Below are 17,562 nucleotides of genomic sequence, written 5' to 3'. Positions count from 1 at the left end.
CAGATTTGTCTGACAGGATCTTCCCCTGGTGAATCCATGCTGCCTCTGGTCCAGCAATTCTCCCGACTGTAGATAGTTTACTATTCTCTCTTTCAGCAGTGACTCCATTACTTTTCCCACCACCGAAGTGAGGCTGACCGGTCTGTAGTTACCAGCCTCTTCTCTGTTCCTACTCTTGTGAAGCGGGACCACCACCGCTCTTCTCCAATCACTCGGCACCACTCCCGTTTCTAGGGATCTATTGAACAGGTCACACAGCGGACCCGCCAGCACATCTCTGAGCTCCCTCAGTATCCTGGGATGAGCCTCATCAGGCCCCATGGCTTTGTCCACTTTCAGTTTCCCCAGCTCTTCCCATACATTTTCTACTGTAAATGGAGTTACATCTACTCCATTCCCCTCCAGTTTCTTGTTAACTAGCGACGGTCCTTCTCCAGGGTCCTCTTTAGTGAACATCGAACTGAAGTATTTGTTTAATATTTCTGCCATTTCTTCGTCTCTCTCCACACATTGATCCTTTATATTCCATTTTTGGCACTTCAGAGTGGATTGCATTCAGGTACTGTGGGTATTTCCCTATCCCCAGAGGGCTTACAGTCTAAGGGGCCTATTTACTAAAGGGTTTTTAATTCTGTGTCCATGGGAAAAATGCTTAGCAAACGACCCTCTACGTTTGTACCTAAGTAATGGAAGGTAAAGTGGCTCGCCCAAGGTCACAAGGAGCAACACTGGGATTTGAACCCTGGTTTCTAGCTACTACTCTAACCACTAGGCGACTCCTCCATGTTGGGTCTCTCTGCAGATACTTATACCTGCACTGACAAGACCTGCTCCTGGGGCGTGGGCTTCTGGAGGAATTAAGAGCTATTTGCATACCTACCCTGGCTACCCGTGCAATCCAGAATGATATACAAAGTCCTAACAATAATTCACAACAATGTGAATCCTAACAATGAACTACTAGGAATACATTTTAACCCTCATATTCCTGCTCATTCTCTTCGATCCCAAGACAAAGGATTACTCGAAATCCCAGCTATAAAAAACTACCACCTAAAACATAGGAGAGACATAGCAATTTCAATAACTGGCCCCATTCTCTGGAACTCATTACAACATCATCTGACACCAAGTAAGAGGGGCACTTTCAACTCACGGTGGGTTTGGTGGGGGCAGTGTTACATTGGTCTGCCTAGGGCACAGGGGTCCGTAACACCCTTGTAACACCGCTCCCCCCCAAAAAAAACCCTCCCTGAGTTGAACGTGCCCCTTTTAGAGTCGGAGATATATAGAGTGTCAGATTTTCTCTCTTTCTCATGTGCATAAAGGCTGCATGCATTTTAAATAAGCGTGTACTTGCATACACGATATAAAACTAAGCATATGGTATGGGCGCACGCAGGTCCTTTTAAAATTTACCTGTAAGGTTTCAACAGCAAGAAATTAACAGTCCTGCTTTAAAGAGACTTTTCCAGTTTGTTGTCCCAGCGGGTAGCAAGTCAAAAAGATACCATGTGTAATGAGGACTTTGTCCGTCACTAATATTTTTCCCCAAAATTATGTTTTTCCTAAAATAGGGGTAATAGGACGTTGGAATTTGTGTGATTGGAATTCCTCCCATTGCGTTAATCCCCCACCTTTTGGGGGAAGAGGCAAATTAAGGGGTAGATAAATGCTACCCGGAGAGGGGAGAAGGAGCAGCGTGTGTTGCGGGGAGCAGTAGGGAGCGCTCCCGATTCCGGGGAGATGTATGCACTTGGACCACGACGCAACTGCAGAGAAGAGCTCCGTGGAAGCGCCGTGGCAGGCAAGACATGTCCAAGCAAGGAAGGAGCAGGCTGAGCACCGCCTTAACCTCTGCTGAACCTGCATGCACCGGTAGAGACCCAGCCACGCAATGCTGGTCTCTGGGGAAGCCCTCCAGCCACTCGATAGCCCTTTCGGACTTGCCACTAGGGAGCGGCAGATGCGGCAGGACGGACAGAGGTCAAGGACAGACGATGGTACTGGAACAAGACCGGACCTCGGACTTGGACTAGGCTTGAAGACTTGAACAAGGCGAGGATACTTGGAACTTGGAACTCAGACGAGACGAGGATGCTTGGAACTCAGATCAGATGAAGACATGAGATGGCTTGGAACTCAGATGCAAGAAGCTCAGACGTGGATGAAGATCAGAGGTGGATTCTAGAGAGTCAGGCGAGGATCTGGATACTCTGATGAGGACTTGGAACTTGGGAAGACTCAGACAAGGATAAGGACTCAGGATACTCGGAGACCTAGTCAGGTACTGCCACTCAGGGCGCCCTACACAGCTGACGTGGTCTGGTCACGAACCACCTTGTCCCACTGCGCACCCTTCACAACCTGAAGAGGCTGGTCGTGGAACAAGCGCAGGACTGAGGCTCAGGATGAAGGAGGTATCCGGGCAGTGCTCGAAGACAGATCCAACCGGAAGAGGGCTCCAGCCACCAGAAACGGATTTACTCCCAGGAAGGTCAGCTGGAGGTGAGGTCTGGGGCAAGCCAAAGCTGAACCCGGAGCTAGGAACTGATGGTACTTTAGGATCGGAACTGGACAAAGGACATCAGGAGCGAGACTTGGAACATCAGGGTCAGGACTCGGAACTCAGAACATCAGGGCTGGAATGTAGGACATTGGATACAAAGGACTGTTCAGCTTGGAGAAGAGACGACTGAGGGGGGATATGATAGAGGTCTTTAAGATCATGAGAGGTCTTGAACGAGTAGATGTGAATCGGTTATTTACACTTTTGAATAATAGAAAGACTAGGGGGCATTCCATGAAGTTAGCAAGTAGCACATTTAAGACTAATAGGAGAAAATTCTTTTTCACTCAACACACAATAAAGCTCTGGAATTTGTTGCCAGAGGATGTGGTTAGTGCAGTTAGTGTAGCTGAGTTCAAAAAAGCTTTGGTTACATTCTTGGAGGAGAAGTCCATTAACGGCTATTAATGAAATTTACTTAGGGAATAGCCATAAGAACATAAGAACATAAGAAAATGCCATACTGGGTCAGACCAAGGGTCCATCAAGCCCAGCATCCTGTTTCCAACAGTGGCCAATCCAGGCCATAAGAACCTGGCAAGTACCCAAAAACTAAGTCTATTCCATGTAACCATTGCTAATGGCAGTGTCTATTCTCTAAGTGAACTTAATAGCAGGTAATGGACTTCTCCTCCAAGAACTTATCCAATCCTTTATTAAACACAGCTATACTAACTGCACGAACCACATTCTTTGGCAACAAATTCCAGAGTTTAATTGTGCGTTGAGTAAAAAAGAACTTTCTCCGATTAGTTTTAAATGTGCCCCATGCTAACTTCATGGAGTGTCCCCTAGTCTTTCTACTATCCGAAAGAGTAAATAACCAATTCACATCTACCCGTTCTAGACCTCTCATGATTTTAAACACCTCTATCATATCCCCCCTCAGTCGTCTCTTCTCCAAGCTGAAAAGTCCTAACCTCTTTAGTCTTTCCTCATAGGGGAGTTGTTCCATTCCCCTTATCATTTTGGTAGCCCTTCTCTGTACCTTCTCTGTTATTAATTGCATCAGTGGCATGGGATCTTCTTAGTGTTTGGGTAATTGCCAGGTTCTTGTGGCCTGGTTTGGCCTCTGTTGGCAACAGGATGCTGGGCTTGATGGACCCTTGGTCTGACCCAGCATGGCAATTTCTTATGTTCTTATGACACCGGTACCTCGGGACATCAGGACATCATGGCGTCTGGACATCTAGAGCTTCTGGACATCAGGGACCTCAAGGGAGGAGGACCACAGGGACATCTGGAACATGACGGATGAAGACATCAAAGAACGGAGACGTCTGGACATCCAAAAACAAGGGGACATCAGGACATCCAGAGATAGGGAGACGTCTGGACATGGAGACATCAGGACATCTGGAGACCAGAGGACGGGATCCGACGAGAGACCAGAACATGGAATGAAGATTACGAAAGAGATTCAGGCCGCGGAAAAAAGAAGTGTCGGCAGCGGCCTAGCCACAAGGAAGGAGCAGGAGTGGTCCCAGGCCATGAAGAGGGAAGTAGCAGTGGATCGAGCCGCAAAGAGTGGCAACTTCAGCGGTGGCCTCCGGGCCGTGAGAAGCAGGCAGAGGTGGTGCTGGCTGCAATAGCGGCAGCCTCCAGGCCGCGAAGATGGACGAAAATGGCATCTGGCCCGCCACAGAAGGGAACCTGGACAGCAGCAGCGACAACGATGGCAGTGGCCTCCCGGCCACGAGAAGAAGCAGAAATGGTGGCGGCGGCCTCCAGGCCACACAGGAAAAGTGTCAGCAGCGGTGGCCACGGAGAGGAGAGGGACTGCTTGTGGGCCTATCCCACAAGCAGGATCGTAACAGCGTGAAAGTGTTAGAGTAGAGAAGGACTGGAGAGTCATCCAGAGTCTCCACAGAGGAAGAGGTTTTTTTTTAACTATTGGAGATTTTTTTGTCCTGGATTGGTCTGAAGGGGAAAATTACTTCTCTGTCTCCCTGAGAATTGAAGATCAGATGTCTTTTTGTCCTAGAACCCAGTCAAGTGAGGGTGGAGGAATTTTCGAGACTTTGGAATAGAAGGATCCAGAGCCTCAGATTTGGATCATTGGATTATAGTTTAGAGTTTTTGAAAGTTTGGAACCCATTGTGATATTTTTCTTGGACTTTGGGTTATTTTTTTCCACTTGATTTGGTGGATGGTGGAGTTTCGCTCCAGCTTCCCAACTCTAATTGGGGAGAGTTTCTTGTCAATGGATGAACGTACAAGAGGTGGAAGGGAGGTGAACAGAAGAATGGACAGAGAAACCATCTGTTTTTTGGTGATCATTGGGTGCATGCTGATTCTTATTTTTGGGTATCTGGTTTGGATCCTTTTCTTTAAATTACAGTAAAGACTTTCTCATATTTGAGCACCAATCATTGACTCCAGAGTCTTCTTTTGAGTCTTTACCATAGTTTGGACTTGCAAGGGGATGAATAGACCCTGTTGGAACTCTTAGTTTTTGCCTGCAATTTTAATTTTGTCTTCCCTGCTCTTATTCTTTACCATCTGGCACCTTCTGGAAATATTTAACTTAGAGTGTGAAGTGGTCACGGAGATTGTCATTGATCAAGCCCGGGGCCCCAGAAGATACTTCTTCTTCCACATCCGGACGTGAACCTAGACTCATATAAAGCACAAAACATGGGACCCGCTACACGTCTGGCTCTGGCTCCTACTCTTTAAGCAAGCTGTGAGTGGGTGGTTTGGAGCCAAATGCTGCGCCTTGCCATGTTGAGGACCTGGGTTTGATTCCCAGTCCCAGTTTCCACTTCCCAAACTGGGCATGGCTGGGGACATGAAGAGGCAGGGTTCACAGCTCTGTTGGGGAGGGAGGGAATCTAGGCCTTCACTTTAGTAGACAGATTTAAGGTCCATATTAGGGACAAAGCTGTGTTTTGTGGCTCCTGGCCAAGGACTGTCACTGTATGAATGAGCTAAGTGAGTTGAGAGAGAATACAAAATGAGGGGGGTGGGGGGGGGGGCAGAATAACTGGGTGGTTGTGAATGACGGATGCTGGTGTCACAGCCCAGCGAAGCCCTTTTCCAATTGAGACAAAAGTACAGAAGAGCGAGAGACCAAAACAGAGGCAACTGTTGATGATAAGAATTCTGCAGGAGTCTGCTGAAATCAAAGAATATTATTCCTGTAAGAAGTGACGCTTTTCTCTCTTGGCCACAGGATACACTGTTCATATCAGCCTATGATAGACCCCTTATGAGAAGCATATCCATAGGCTTAGTCCGTCTTGTGAAATCATGTCTCGCTTTCTGAACATTTTCAGCACATTGCCGTTCCAGGACCAGCTACCCTATAGGGCCTGATTCACTGAGCCATTTCTCCCATTCTTTGTCTATTGGGGGGAAAATAAAGGCTAAGTGAATCTGGCCCATAATGGGAACTTCTCTGCAAGTGAGAGAAGGGTGATTTGAATGATTATCCGTTTTTCAGTAGGCTGTCAAAGCAGTGAACAGTTAAGACCCTAAAATTCCTTTGGATGTACATAAGAACATAAGAAACGCCATACTGGGTCAGGCCAAGGGTCGATTAAACCCAGCATCCTGTTTCCAACAGTGGCCAATCCAAGTAATAAGTACCTGGCAAGTACCCAAACATTAATTAAATCAAGCTGCTATTGCTTAATAATTACCGTAAAAGCAGTTTATGGATTTTTCCTCTAGGAACTTATCCAAACCTTTTAAAAGATTTTAAAAGAAGCGCGCATGGCCTATATGTGCACACACTACCCGGCGCGCGCACATATACGCCCGATTTTATAACATGTGCATGTGCAGAATCAGTTCCAAAAACATGTTTTTCAAAAATCATGCGTGGAATGTGCTCAGAAGGTAACTGCTGTCCCAGCTAGATACAAAGAGGAACCCTAACCAAGAAACTTGATCAATTATAAATTTAAAAAAATGTTTTATCGGTGTATACCCTTTGACATTTCATACCCTTGTATAATACCTGCATCAGAGTTCAATTGTAACTAAATTGATCAGGTAACTTTTTTTTTTTTTTTTGCTTATCTAGCTAAACCAACTCCAGGTCAGCCAAGGGCCCAGCCATAGTTGGCAATGAAAAATCTGACAAACTCTTGCAGATGAGAAGGGGTGTCCATCTGATGTCCTCTTTCAGTCTCGGTGTAGCACTGACGTCTCATTAGGCACCAACAGCAGGATGTCCCCTATTGCCATCGACAATCACAGACATTTATTCAAAGAGCCTTCCTATCAAGTTGCAGATGCCCTCACCATAGCTGCTGTATTCTTCAAACAGCTACGTTCGTTAACCAGTCTCTTGCAATCCACATCATTTCTTTGCCTGCTCCTCTGTAATAACACTTATTACAGTATTTAGTATTGACTAATGTGAAAAATGATGTCTGGTAATATTGATTACATGATACTCTAATATCCAGGATATGAAAAGCCCATCTCCCTGGATAACTTGATTCAGTAAGTAATTGCAGTTGGACTCAATTAGGTCGCAGATGAGAAATCCATCCTGGACTCATTCATACAGTATTATGAATAATAGGTGGCTGAAATCATATTTGAAATAGTGTTATGCTCTATGAGATCCATATTCAAAAGGTTTGTCTGGCTAAGTTCTGGACTTCGGCAGACAGACCTTGGGATTTAAAAAATCCCACCACACTGATTAGTTCCAATTTATCCAGAGAAGTTTTTAGCTGGATAAAATGTATCCAGATAAATTGGGGGCATTTCGGGGCATTCTAAGGTAGGATTAATTTAGTTGGATAAATTAACTGGATAACTCCAATATTCAGAGATAGTTGGCTAACATCTGCCTCAGTATGGTTGTGCTGCAGAGCAGTCCTAAAGTCAACCAGATAAGTCTATCCAGCATGCTACTGAATATTCACCTCTACACACTGTTGCGCTGGAGGTGGACCCTTGGCCTGGTGCAGGATTGGTACGGCCCTCCGGTTGGGCCCGGAGAGCGCCTGCCACCAGGAGGCGGAGCACAGACGGAGATGGTCTTAGGTGGGCCTCGCAGGATCTCAGAAGAGAAGGTTCAGAGGAGTGCCCACCACAACAAGGGTGCGCGGTCGTTGTCCAAGGAGGAAGGCCGGAGGTCACGGAAGGCCAGCAAGGAGAGTCCAAATGGATAGCAAGGGTCAAAGGCCAGAGATCAGTCCAGAATAGTTAGTCAAGGCAGGGGTCAGTTACCAGAGGTCAGTCCTGGTGAAGTCAGGTCAGGCAAAGGTCAAAATCCAGGCGGCGATCCAACATGATCCATAGACAAGCAGTGGTCAGTACCGAGAGATCAGTCCAGAGGGTACTATCAGGGAAAACAAAGGAATAGGAAATACTGGGCCAGGAGTCACAAGAATGATGACCTGACGAGGGTGCTCGATGAAGGTCCTGCCGGACCGATGTCCCCGCCACCTGGAGAGGAGCCAACGGACGGAATGGTACTCCGGGAATGGTCAGCAGAGAAAATGATCCGGGGTGAGCAGCTATCAGGCAGGAGTGACCCATGTCCTCGGGGAGAAACAACCTGATTCCAAGGTGAAGGTAGATTGACTACCGAGCCCTTTTGTAGGGCTAAGGAGGCAACTCCCCAGGAGGAACTTACAGGTGGGGCCCAGGGCGGATCCGGCCATGGGTCCTTTAAATCTCCAGAGAGGATGCGGGTCCACCCCCAGGAGGAGGCTGGGCAGGACCCTGGACAGCAGCCATGTTGCTTGCTGTAGCAGAGGAGCAGGGGAAGCCGGAGAAGGGCCTAGGCAGGCCCTGACGCGGAGTGGGCGGCGTCCTGCCGCTGAGGCCAGCTGAGGAGTGGCTTCCCTGCCATGGGGATGAGGGCCCCCTCCCCTCAGAGGGGGGGGGCAAGGAACGTGGGCAGCCTCCTGCTGTGTTGGAGAACCTCGGCACGGCTCCTGCCGTGCCGGCAAGATGGCGGCCGGGCCGCAAGAATCCACGGCATCGGCGGCTCAAGCCGCAAAGAAGAAGAATCACTTGGGCAGTCCGGGGGCGGCTCCTGCTGCGGGGAAGGCCCCGGCTTCTGCGGCCTCTGGCCGGGAAGGTAAGAGACGGCTCGTGGCTCCAGCCACGGGCCGCATCGCAACACATACTCTGTGCTGGTTGCCAAAGGCATTTAGGTGGATAACTCAGAAGTTATTTGGGCACTTATCTGGCTAACTTCAAGCCAGAGATCTTATTATCCAGCTAACTCCAATATTCAAAGTTGCCTGGATGACAAATCTGACTAAGGCTGGTTGCACCATAAAGCTGTCCTAAAATTAACTGGATAAACTTATCAGGCAAACTTCAAGATAGCTGGCTATATTCAATAGTGCAGCTTGCGCTATTGGGGTAGATTTTAAAAGGATTACGCGCATAAGTTATGCGCGTAATCCTTTTAACCCCCCCCCCCCCCCCCCGCAAGCGTTGAGCCTATTTTGCATAGGCTCAGCGGGACGAGCGTAAGTCCCGGGGCTTCGCTAGGGGGGCCTGTCGGGGGCCTGTCGGAGCCAACGTGACATTCGGGGCGTTCCGGGGGGCATGTCGGGGGCATGGTGCCGGCCCAGGGGCGTTTCGGGGGCGTGCCCAAGGCCTCCGAAACGGGTCCCGGGCCGGGGAATCACGCGCCAGCAGCCCTCTGGCAGGCGTAACTTTTAAAACACAGGTGGGGGGGATTAGATAGGGCTGGGGGGGGGGGTGTGAGGTAGGGGAAGGGAGGGGAAGGTGCGAGGGGGGGTGGTGGAAGGAAAGTTTCCTCTGAGGCCGCTCCGATTTTGGAGCGGCCTCGGAGGGAACGGGCAGCGTACGCAGGGTTCAGCACGCTGGGCTCAGCGCGCCGACCCCGGATTTTATAAGATACGCGCGGCTACGCGCATATCTTATAAAATCCCACGTACTTTTGTTTGCGCCTGGTGAGCAAACAAAAGTACGCGCGGGCGTAGATTTATAAAATCTACCCCACTGAGTATACCTCCAAAGTTAGCCGGATAAGTTTAGCCCGCTAACTTTGCTATCCAGATAGTGACTGAATATGGACCTCCTTACGTAGGCAGTGAGTGGAAGAGATATTACCAGGGAAAGCAGTTAGCACCATCCATGGACTTGACAATAAAATGTAATGTTATGTAGCATCTTCTGTACAGATATATCTCAAAACACTGCAACATGCTATACGGTAAACACACGAAATTCATGATAAAATTAAGACTCATCAGTAAGGGAGAAAAGTAAAGTCCTGGGGCAAGACTTGAAGGAAGGAAGAGAGTTGGTGAGGTCGCAGTACTAGAGAAAGACGAGCCACAAGTTGTTGCTCGTTGTATTTATATATTTATTTGTTATTTATTCTCCTTTGGAACGCTGCGTAAGATAGGAAAATAAAGAAAAGAAAAGAGCCATGAGCTTTCTTGCCCCTGGGTGAGTGGATAAGCTTATTACGTACAGAATTACTTTAGTGAATCAAAACGAGAGCCACAGTTGAGCACCTCCAACATAAAATTAGCAGTGAAGATTGAAGGATGAAACACATAGCCCCTGGGGAAAGGTGGGGATAGTGTGCCGAGCAGGGAGCCTTCAGGTGTCTCTCCGTGCAGAGAGCTCCAGAAGATCTGACCCAGGAGAGGGAGACATCAGAGAACACATTACAGCGATCATGCTGTCAAGCAGAGTTAGTCAACCGTGCCCCAGTGCGGCGCTGAGGTGCAGAAGGCCTACGAGGGGGAGTAGAGTGCATCAGGCAGCCCAGAGGATATCAGCAAACACTTGCACAACCTTTCCCACTTTCATATCACTCGCTGTTTATCTATTAAATGCTTTAGAATAAAAAGGGGCCAGGATGGCAAAGGACGAGGCACAAAGCGAATGCTTGTCATAGAAATATCGAAACGGAGGGAACAGTTTACTCCCCTCTTGGGGCTTAGAAGATTTCCTGTCAAAAATGTATTCGTTGCCAATAAGTGAATAAAAAACGATGATATCCAGACTTTGTGAAAATTTCATGCATCTCAGCAATCCTAAGTAAACCCGCCTTACATGGGGGTGTAGGCCTACCCCCCCTCCCACCAGTATGTGTCATATTATTGGTGTCATTACAAGATCTACAAGGTTCATTATCCTTTTCTGCACATGCAGAGCGGAACTGGGCAGAGGAAGCGCAGAGGGCACACCGAAGGTGTGACGCCTCCGCGACCTAACAGCGAGAAGCCAAACCAGCCACATGCCCATCACCTCCCTGCCTCATTTAAATATCCCTTTGCAGTAGGGGGCAGCGTGAAGAGATTCCCTGTCTGTCTATTACTTGCCATGCCAGGGCGCAATTCTCACAGGAAGGCCCCCCCCCCCCCCGAAAGTCGAAATGAGAGCAGAATCACCAGAACACAGAGGCACCCAACATCCAGACATCTTCATCAACTATGGCAGGACACTGCTTACAACCCCACACACCAGACAATGCTCAGTCGAAGTAATGTTGGTGAAGACAATTTTCCAAGGCTTTATGCAGGTAGACACACGTTTATGCAAGCTACCTCTCCTCATGAGGAAAAATGGGTGGAGCTGGAATGGGAAGGAGAAATACCTAGACGCTTGTCCTCTGAATCCTTGTTTTTTAATAATTGCTAAAGATATGCTCATATCGGCTGTCACTAAAATTGTTAACCTCTCTTTAATGGAAGGTCATCTACCTACTTCTTACAAACGAGCAATCGTCTGCCCACTGCTGAAGGCACCGGCGTTAGACCCCCGATGACGTGGCAAATGTTAGACCCATTTCTTCGTTGTCATTTTTAGCTAAAAGGTTTTGAGACAGTTGCTCTGAGACAGCTTGATGATTTTATTCAGGAACAACAGATTGCAGACAAATGTCAATCTGCTTTTAGAAAGTCTCTCAGTACTGAGCTGCTTTTACTGTCGTGTCTGGATGTGATTAGAACAAGGCTTCCATAACGGACAAAGTTTCTCGACATTACTGCAGCGTTTGACGCTGCCAGTCATGGCTTTTTAATAAACCGTTTGAGGGCATGTGGGATAGGTGGTACTGAATTGGTTTTCTTCTTACTTATTTGGGAGATCGCACAGAGTGACATTAACAACGAACCGTTCACCTTGGTAGCAGCTGGAGATTGCTGTCCTGCAGGGTTCGGCTTTATCCGTATAACACTTGGCCGACCGTGGCAGCTACGCCACGGTCGGCCCTCACTTGTCCCGGAACCCTGAAAACAGCCACTGTTGCGGGTGTGGACCCTCGGCCCCGGGTGAAATTGGCACAGCTTGAAGGGAGGGGGTCCTGCAGGTCGGCCGGCGGAGCTGAACTGCGGCAGAGGCCCAGCTGGAGCTTCGCCAATACCAGCCCCTAAGTCCCCTCAGGTCGGACCCTCGGGTGCCGAGGCAGGCGGCAGGACTCTGGGGCCGAGGTGAAGATCCATCGAGAAGGCAGAGCAACAGGGCCAGGTCTGGGGCAGCTGGAGTACCAGCAGCAGCGACGGGGGTCGGGCAGACAGCAATCAGACAGCATCGGTGGCAGGCAGAGTTTAATCAGAGTCAAAGCTCCAAGCCAAGGTCAAACCAGAGATCTGTCCGAGGGAAGAAGGGACGGAGAAGCAGGCAGGGAGTAACGCAGGTGGGCAACAAAGAGGCTGGAGGCCGGGAGTTTTTTTTTTAAGGGCAGCCGCCTACCCAGACCTTTCCTCACATTAGTACTTAACGCTTGCCCACTCACTTTTACAGTGGGTCGCCCGACGGACCGATGGACCCTGTATCTGAACAAACACTGTAAGACACAAAAACACTTCACTGAAACAAAAAAAAGAGAACCAGGTTGCAAAACGTATAACTGAAGAAAGAAACAAAAAATGACCCAAGCACAGGGTGATTCTATAATGAAAAGTAAGTGGGCAAGGGTTCAGTATTAATAATGAGAGGGAAGGCTGGGTTAGTAGGCTGCCCGTAAAGAGCTCCCCTATAGTTTGGAGCAACTTCTCCTGGCTCCCTGGCAGCGGCGTCGTCAGCGGCGTTTCTGAAGAAATGTTTTCTAGTGCGACGGGTTGGCTTTTAAGGTGGTTTCTCAGCTGTAAACGGGTGTTACATTACAGGAATTAGTTCAGATTAATCTCTTAAATTAATTAAGACTCTCTCCGGTGCTCAGGTTCCCGAACAGCGGTGCTGCTTTCGCTTTTTTTAAGCGGTGGCGGCGGATCGGCGCCACGTGGTAAGAATGCGATGGTAACGGTTAGACTTTGTCTGCTGTGCAAGTTCTCAGACAGCATTGTTGGGTTTTTTTTTTTTCTCTTTCTGCTTGCGCCTTTACAGGTCCCCGCACCGAATTTTTCCATTTGTAAGAAAGGGGGGGGGGGGGGGGGGGGGCTTCATCCGCTCGCCCAAGCCCGGGAGGAACCTGCGAGAAGACAGACTGCAAGCTTTCTAGGCCTCTGTGTGTTGTATTCCAGCTCCGGTCGTCATGCCCCGTTCTCACTCGTTCTCATTATTTGGTCTGGTGTTTGGTTTTCGGCGTTCTCTGTGCCAGGGAGGCGAAACAAGTGCCTTGTGGGGGACTTTTTTTTTACATCAGATTCGGGAAACCGAATAAAAATGCTTTGAGTGCACCCAATGTCATAGGCAGATTATTCTGTTCAGTGCGTAAACATGGAGGCGGGTGTGCGCTTAACAGTGTGAGAAGTGGTGGTTCTGAAGGAATCGATGAATGAGCGTATTAGAGTACATTATAATGGGAGTCACAACCGTGTAAAAAGAGCCGTTAAATAAGGACTGGCCTAGCCAATGAGCACTATAACTGATACATGCAATCAGCTCCTTGATATTTATGGTTGAAATAATGTGTACATCTGTATAGGTTATTGTACATTTACAAAATAATTAGTTAGATGACTTTTAGAAGGTGCTCACCTATTTTATTGTTTCAATTTCATCATAAATTTTGTTTTTATATATGAACACATAACCTTAGTGCTCTTTTCTATACACACACACACTCATATATATAGATATAGATATATATAGATAGATAGATAGATATAGAGAGAGATTCTGCTTTTTTTTGAGGAACTGGGGATTTTTTGGAGCTGGATGCTTCCTGTTCATTATTTTGCAAGCTGGTTGAAACTGCTGTTGCTAGTTAGGACTGAAATGCTCCCTATTGTAATGCTTCTGTGGCTGGGCTTGTAGATAATAAGAGTTTTTCAAAGTAATAATACCCACGGTACAGCAGCCGCTTCTATCACAAGGTAATTGGTTGTAACCAGCTGAAAGCAAAAGTTTCAAACAGATGTCAAGGAAATTCTGGACAATGAAGCCTGCTACCAACAGGATCATTCTCTGTAGAAAATGGAAGTTAAATAATGCCCTGAAAACATTTATTTTGATACTTTCCTTAACGTTTTTAGACTGCTGATAGAGACACCGAGACTCAGTGGGACGGACAGTCCATGGGAGCCCTCAGCTGAATGGACACCGTCTCTGGGGTGGCGGTTCTCACCCGCTGTCTCGCCACACTTCCCGGTTCCCCCTGCTGGCCCAGCTGCTCCCCCTGCCCCAGCGAAACGGGCACATTCTTCCTCTGCCCAGGCTTAAAATGCCGATAGCCCGGGCGGACCCCGGCAGGAGGGTGAGGGAAGATGGGCAGTCAGTCAGCAGCACTCGCAGCCTGGTCTCTTCTTCCCACCCCTGTGGCCCGGAGGAGGAAGAGGGAAGAAGATAACCAAGCTAGGTACAAGTGCATGCGGCATCGGCCCGAAAAAGAAGAGCAGCGCAGCCCAGGGCAAAACGAGATGCAACGACAGCCCCCGCGGCCGATGGGACTCCTTTCTCGAGGCCGCAAGGGCTGGAAGAGGCTGTTGCTGCCGCCAGGTATTCTTAGGTGCGGGGAAAGAGAGATAGAGAGAGAGAGAGTGAGTGAGTGAGCATGTGTCTGAGACCCTGTGTGTGTGTGTGTGAGAGAGAGAGAGACAGCATGTATATATGTATGAGAGTGATTGAGCGCCTGTATATGGAAGTGTGTGATAAACTTGTGTGTGTGTGAGATTGAGATCCTTTGTGTGGAGAAAGACAGCATGTATGTAAGTGTGTGATTGAGAGCCTGTATGTGTAAGTGAGAGAGAGCATGTGTATGAATGATTAAGAGCCTGTGTGTATAAGAGAAAGAGAGCGAGCATGTGTGTGATTGACCGCCTATGTAGAGAGAGAGCATGTGTTTATGTGGTGAATGAGAGTCTATGTGAGAGAGAGAGAGAGCTTGGGTGTGACTGAGAGAGAGGAGAAAGTTGCAAGCAACGCCCCACCCCAGCTCCTCCTCCTCCTCCTAATGCACAACAATCTCAGGGAACCTGGATCAAATGTGCAATTCCAAGTATGCAGAGCAGAGCATTTGTTTAGCTTTATTATTTTTAATTATTGGGTCTTTGTGTCTACTGTTTTGAAATATTTTATTGGTGTCTAGAAATGTTTTATAAGAGGTTTTAATTATTGGATATTCCATTCATCAGCTATTCTGAAATAATCTGTTCTTTTTATTAGTATGGTCTTACTGCTATTGATTTTATATTTCTTGCTTTATTTTAAGAGGATGTGAGGGAGTGTATAGCCGTCTCCCTCAGTCTACCTTAAAGGACCGGGCTCAGATGTCCTCCTTAAGCGTGGGATCCCCAAGGTATCCTGGGAGGAGTCCAAACCCTGAGCATAAAACCTGAGGGCCTAGACAGGTTAGACGGGCCCCGGGGAGCTGACGGAGTCCCAGACTACGGAGAGACCACTTATCGGTGAGGTGGGTAAACCTGGATGTGTTTAAGCCGGAGACTGCCTGAGTGCAAGGCGCCTGCTTTAATGTTTTCTGTCTGATATCACTGCAAATAAAGAGCACTTAAAGCACAGCCAGAGTGGATGTGTGCATTTCTCTGGCTGTACCCATGCCATTGACCGCTCCTGTGCCACATATGGTGTCCTATGTGGCATTCTTGTAAGCCAGGCCCAGAGGGGAAAAAAACAGTCTCTAGAGAGGTCCGTGAAGAGGAATAGTTTGTTTGCTGCGCAGCTTCCTAGCAGTTGAAGAAAGGGTGTGGCTCTGCTGAGCATTAAAAAAAAAAAAAAAGAGTGAGTTCTCTCGCTTTTGTCCTGGGCCCCCCCCCAGTTCTATCCCAGTGTGGGTGTGCAGGCCAAGAGGGCTTAGCCCTGCCTGGTTAGAGAGGGGCCAAGCAGTAGGTAAGGGCTGGAGAGGCCAGCAGGTTTTGTTTTTGGTTTTGTTTTGTTTGCTCTCCTACACCCGGAGAAAGGTAATTCAAGTACTTGCCACTGGCCAACAGCAGCTGCAGAGTGCCCTGCGAGCACAAATTATCCGGCAGGAAGGGTTACAAGTGCAGGTGACACAAGCAGATTGCTCAGGCGCTGCAGAGTGCTGTGGCCCGCCCCGCCACCAGTGTCGCCAACCCTCCTCAAGATGACCCCGGGGAGAGGATCCGGAGGGGTTCTTGAAGCACTTTGAGCATAGGCAAGGCTGGCCTGGAGATAGGTGGGCTATCCACCTGGGAAATGTAAGTGCCAAGAAGCCCATCAGCTGGCCAATCCGGAGGGGATGGCCACGTACCGCAGGCAAGGCAACGATCCTAGGTAGGGAGGGGATCACCACAGAAGTATTACTGGCAGCAGTTTCGAAGGGGGAGTTTTACAGGATGGAGAGAACCCTAGGAACTTGTTCCACCGCCTGGAAGTGGCTGCGTCCAGACGGTGAAACTGGGGAGGAGCTGACCAAGGCCATTTTGCTGGTGCAGTTCCAGAACAGTTCTCATTCTGCCCATGCGGCAGTGGGTTCGCCGGCATCCGGACCTGATGATGGGAAAGGCCCTGGAGGTAGCAGAGGCAGACCAGCAGGCCCAGACCCTGCCCACACGGCCATTCTGCCGCGAGAAATCCCGTGGAGTGGGTGGGATTGGTGGTGGTCACCAGATGGGATTATAAAAACACTGTTTTAACTTTTGATTTGGGGAAAAAATGTTTAATTTGCAGAATATAAATATAATTAGCTCTAAGACTGCTTAAAATAGCTAATATGGTCATGAAAAGACACAGGACACCTGTAGAATTTATTTGGAAGCTAAACTGAGAGTTTGGTATGGTTTGAAAGTGTGTGAGTGGAGTTTTTATTGGTTTTATTTGTCTAATTTTTCTCATTCACTTTAATGGACAAGGTTACGGGTGGTTAAAAATAAGATCCATTCAACTCTCAGGGAAATAAAAAAACTCCTTAAGTCATCCTATAGGCCACGCCAAAGCAATGCTATAGCAATGCTAAAACACCTCAGTGTTTATGCAAAGCAGTTAAGTGATTAGGCTGCGAAACAATACTAAGTTAAGCCAAAGGACAGGAATATTTAAAAAATAAATTACCTAAAGAGAATGCATTGAACTTATTAAAAATTCATTTTGAGGTTGTTTTCCTTAGCCAATGGGATTTTAAGTGGTTCCTTAGAGAATAAGGTTTTCTGAAGTTCATAATTATTATTCACTAAAATGATATCAGAGGAGTAGGGATCTCTGCTGAGGATTTTCACTGGCCATGATTTGAAACTGCAGGCAGAGCTGAGCTGGAGACTGACAAAGAAGGCTGTCACAGAAGCCTAGTTTATGTGGAAAAGTACCCCAAAGCACTCAGAAACACTTAGTTCATATATGAAAGTGTGTGTAAGTGGTGTTTGCAAATTTACTGCTGACAAAGGTAAGAACTGAGTTAAAGAAAATTTAATTTTATAGCTGATTTGTGGTGTTTATCAGTTTTGATAGCTACGTGAATGTGAGAAGAGTGGATGATTGGTGATCTGATTCTGAATTTATTTAACCTAAGAAATATTTCATAGACTCCCACAGAATTCAAATTATAGACAGTCTACCTGTACATAAAGGTACTGTGGCATTGGATACACAATACCTATAAATAAAGGTACTTTTGTATTGTTTCCTTAGAGGAAAAATATTTAGAATAATTTGGAATGTAGAAATCCCATAAT

Source organism: Rhinatrema bivittatum, chromosome 9 (assembly GCF_901001135.1).
Source record: "Rhinatrema bivittatum chromosome 9, aRhiBiv1.1, whole genome shotgun sequence".
Classification (NCBI taxonomy): Eukaryota; Metazoa; Chordata; class Amphibia; order Gymnophiona; family Rhinatrematidae; genus Rhinatrema; species Rhinatrema bivittatum.
The sequence above is the reverse complement of the archived record's forward strand: the minus strand, read 5'-3'. Positions refer to the sequence as shown.